This window comes from Berghia stephanieae, chromosome 6, assembly GCF_034508935.2.
Source record: "Berghia stephanieae isolate SIO BIC M18660-M18661 chromosome 6, UCSD_Bste_1.3, whole genome shotgun sequence".
NCBI lineage: Eukaryota > Metazoa > Mollusca > Gastropoda > Nudibranchia > Aeolidiidae > Berghia > Berghia stephanieae.
In genome coordinates this window covers 60,997,921-61,002,920 of record NC_088365.1, presented here as the reverse complement: position 1 = coordinate 61,002,920, position 5,000 = coordinate 60,997,921, and the positions used below count along the sequence as shown (strand labels likewise).

Genomic DNA, 5,000 nt, shown 5'->3' with positions numbered 1-5,000 from the left:
AAGCGCATACTATCTATAAACACTCTCTTTCGGATCGGAAAGTCCTGTGTTCGAGCCTCGCTCGGTGCGTGGTAGAGTCCCTGGAAATAGGCTCTTTACTCAAATTCTCTCACCGAAATCAGGTGTAAATTTTTTTTTGTTCATTTCTTTTTACAGCCCGGGGGGTCGTGATAGCTCAGTTGGTAGAGTACTCGCTTCACGCGCAAAGGGACCGAGATCGATCCCGTGTGCAGTCAAGATTTATTTCTCTCAACCCCCCCCCCCCTCACCACCACCACCTCCCTTTGTACACACCCGGCAGTGAACGTGTAGCTATGTCTGTTAGATTTGGCGGAAAGTACTACTTTGCTATAGACTAGCGTCCTATCCAAAGGATAACAAGCAATTACTATTGTCCGTTTCACGCTATAGAAACCGGGATAAACTCCTGCTCCATGGGCCCAATGGCTCTGAAGGACAACTTGGGATCTTTTCACAGCCCATCGCTTCTCTCAGCTCAGTATCGCTTTAAACTTACCGGCCATTTTCCGGATTTCCCCCAAAACTTCACACCCAACCTGAACAAAATAAATAGATTTATTTCACTCAAACACAAAAGCTGTTATCTAATTCTTGCTAAACATATTTTTTTCCTATCATTTTTTAACTAGATATAGAGCAAACATTTTTGTTCAAATATTATTATGATGTACATAGGAAATAAGAATGACGAAAATGTTGGCTGCATCGTAACAAATGTGACGATTTCCCTATGGGTGGTAAGGGGTTTGGGGGTGGGGGATTGATTTCTTTTATTGAGGTGAGATGACTGAATCATAACGTTTTAATAGAGTTTATTATACGAGGGCAGCGTGGCTCAGTGGTACGGTCTTTGCCTTCGTAGCCAAAAGGTACGAGTTCGATCACCCGCCGCCGCTGCGCTGTGTGGCCTTGAGCAAGTCACCTCGCCCTAGCTCAATTTGCGGCGCTGCACTGCGGCTGACGCCTGGGTTATTCCAGCTGGTTAAAACCGTTTAAAACATAAGAACAAAGACACGTATTAAAAATCGTCCAGAAAAAAAAAAACCAACTCGTCCTTCAAAATTATTATATCGATCGGTTTTCTTTTTAAAAAACATGAGCATTTATAATGCGCATTATCCACTAAACGTGCTCAAGGCGCTCTATGAGAGATCCCAAGACAACAGCAACATTTAACATGTAAGACCAGACATGACGCCCTATGAGGCGATATTACAATTTTTTTTTCCGGAAACAGCGAAACGCTTTCAACGGCCAGGTAGGTACTTATTCTACACCCGAGTACGATGAGAGAATGTCAGACAAGAGTCTTTTCCAAAAGGACTCGGTTATGCGCTGCCCGGAACGGGACTCGAACCATTGACCTTCTGATCCCGAGACGACTGTTATACCACTAGACCACATATTAGTCGCACATTGAAATGACCCTCAACTCTGTTATTATTCTCACAGTAAGAGAGCTAATGTATTCTAAATATAAAAGAAGATTGACAATAGGAGATTGACAATATTATTGCTCTCATGAATTAATATTGCTTAGAATGCCGAATTGGCTTTTAAAAACATATTTTATAACAGACGCTATGGGAAATTAATTATGGATTAATCGTAGATATTAGAAATGTGACCCCTCGTCTCAAAACGGTATTAAGTCGGAATGATTAAAATGCTGAAAGTGCAATTTGTAGCCAGAAATATCATGCTTTCGTTGAGTTTATATGCTTTATAGAGGAGAAGAATATCATTGTTTATTGTGATAAATACCAACGTTTCATATTTTTGACCAGTTTAACTTAAATTTGACTTTTTAGCATCTGGTCCATCCCGACATAATACGGTTTTGAGACGAGGGGTCACAAATGTACTCTCTAATGCTTGTTTGTTCGTTCGTCTGTTTGGTTGTTTGTTTGTTTGTTTGTTTGTTAATAATATGGCACTCTATTATATTTTTTTTTCTATTTCTTTTTGTACACTTATTAACATTATAAAAAGATCAGTTTACTAAAATTACTCAAATAATTAATTTACTTTTTCAACAACGATAATAAATATGAAAGAATATTGAATAGTAGTAATAATTTTAAATGTAAGACCTTACCGTTTTCCTCGTGCTGAAGCTAAATTAAGAAGAAGAAAGCGCGTTTGCCCGTAGCCATCGTAAAGTTATAGCCTGACACTGAACGTAGCCAATTTTACGAAGGCCACACACTGAAACCCAAAAAGACTGGCATTTTGACGTCATTATTTGTTTTTTTTTGCACCGCCTAGTGAGTTGTCGTTAGTAGTGCTCATGGAAACAAGTCATTTTATTGGTTGAACTATTTAATACAACTCACGATTTGTTTTCTTTTGTTGCAAAAGACTGACATTTTGACGTCAATTTTTGGTCAGTGTCAGGCCATAACTTGACAAAGGCCACGCTGACACTGACCAAAAAATGACGTCAAAATGCCAGTCTTTTGCCACAAAAGAAAACAAATCGTGAGTTGTATTCAAATAGTTCAACCAATGAAATAACTTGTATCCTTGCGCTTACTAACGACAACTCACTAGACGCTACACAAACCTAAAAAAAAATGACGTCAAACTGCCAGTCCTCGAGGGTTCTAGCGTAACGATGGCACGGTTCTAGTGCCAGGCTATAGATAGTTCGAAGATGACGTCACTCAGGTCTTTGTTATTGTTTTTTGCCATCCGCGTTTATGAGTAATGCTCACTGAACTGTATTAACCCGACTATAAACGTTCATGGATACACATAGTTTTGTGTGTTGGTCTTTTATACTTCCGGATGGCAATGTTATGAGCTTCTTAGCCAAGCGCATACTGTTTATATGTTAACGATGGTTACGGTTTACCACGCCTGTCCCCGATCCCCCACCCCCGCCACCCACCCCCCAAACTCCTTATTCAATGACAATGGTTTAGAACTTAAACAAGATCTTTACTGTCAAATAATTCAAACGAAAACTTGAAAGGAAAATTAGTCATAGTTATCATTTATTATCAGTATGAGCGGGTTTGAGTGTGATTTGTGGGTAATAATGGATGCATTTAACTTCTAACCATGTTCCACCCCTATAATAGATCATAATTTGTGAATTTCTGGTGCTATGTTGATATTGTTATTATTACTATTATTATTATTATTATTATTATTATTATTATTATTATTATTATTATTATTATTATTATTATTATTATTATTATTAATATTCTTTTTTCTTCTTCTTCTTCTTCTTCTTCTTCTTCTTCTTCTTCTTCTTCTTCTTCTTCTTCTTCTTCTTCTTCTTCTTCTTCTTCTTCTTCTTATTATTATTATTATTATTATTATTATAATAATTATTATTATTATTATCATTATTATTATTATCATCATCATCATCATCATCATCATCATCATCATCATCATCATCATCATCGTCATCATCATCATCATCAATATCATCATTATTTTTTGACGATGATGAGAGAGAAACAGTCTGATTCATCGCATTTTATTTGTTCTTGTTTGTTTTGTTTCGTTTTGTTTTGTTTTGTTTCTAGAAGAAAATTAACATTCAATAATTTATCCTTTGTAAATAACGATTCTATTGAAATGCTATGTTCTTTTTAATTTCATGAATATGTTTCGATTCTTCTCAAAACGGTAATATGCCAGGATGATTCAGCTGTTTAACCCTTCCTAAGCCAACAACAAAAACAAAAAACTACGAAATCATAAATACATTATCAAAAAAAAAAAACCAGATTGTACGACATCTCATACATTTAATGACTTATAATATTATTACCTAGATTTCTTTGCCTTATAGAACAATAAATACCCTGAAATGAATTGTTTAACCCTCTCCTTACGACCTACAGCAAAATCCTCACATCTAATACGACAAAGATAGATACATTTTTTTTCCTATTCAGATTTATATTGTACATCACTATGATCTTTGTTTAATTAATAAGAACATAAAGTTGTTTTGTAGAGAGATTGTTTGAGTTTAAAAAATTAATTTATATGCTGGGTAAGCCTGTCATTTATTGGGAAAATACTGAAAATGGTCGGTATGGAGAGAGTTAAAATTCAAATTTATGTTAAAATTTTTTTTATTAAATTGAGCTTTATGTAGCGCCATATCCACTAAATGTGCTCAAAGCGCTTTACAAGGGGTCCCTGGTCAACAGCAACAGGACGGGACATGACGTGTTAGGCTATATTACAATTATTCGGACAAAGACAACGCTGTTAACGGCCAGGTACTCATTTTACACCTGAGTACGGTGAGAGAATGTGAGTAAAGAGCCTTTTCCAAGGACTCAACTATGCGCCGAGCGCGAGGCTCGAACCCAGGACCTTCCGATCCGAAAGCGAGTGTCATACCACTAGACCACATAGACGCATACGAAATTTGAATTGAAATGAATGCCCTTTATTGAGGAGAGTTGAGTTTTGTTCCCTGGACGTTAGAAAGCTTGAGGGGTAACCCACACCGGAGACTGACTCCGACGACCCGGCACTGCCCGTCTTCTGCCGTCTTCCGGATAAAGACCGCAGACAGAGACAAAATACTAAGAATAAAGAGAAGAGCCGCTAGACCTATCCATACCAAACGCCCGACGTCTTCTGTCGTTTTTTTTTTCTTCCAGCTTGGTCTGGTATGGGTAGGTCTAGCGGCTCTTCTCTTTATTCTTAGTATTGTGTCCATGCCCGACGTCGTTATCCGGAAGACGGCAGAGAACGGCAGTATCGGGTCGTCAGTGTCAGTCTCCGGTGTGGCTTAGCCCTTAGCCTACTGTTCTGATCAGTTCTACAGTAACCAGTTAACTGCCGCAATATTATGGTAAATCACGAATTAAAAAAATCTTGGCCAGAAAACTCGTCCTTCAAATATCGATCGATTAAAACGACCCTCATCTTGGACAAAAACTATCAAACCTGGGACATGAAGGAATTCTTAGGTTTAATGTGTTTTTTTTGATGTT

The 5,000-nt window shown here is 37.5% G+C and overlaps 1 protein-coding gene across 5 annotated transcripts in view; it reads left to right on the top strand.

Moving 5' to 3' along the window:
* Positions 1 to 5,000, top strand: part of LOC144975408 (protein rolling stone-like) — a 44,452-nt gene that overhangs the window by 26,349 nt on the left and 13,103 nt on the right. The gene's annotated exons all lie outside the window — the stretch shown is intronic.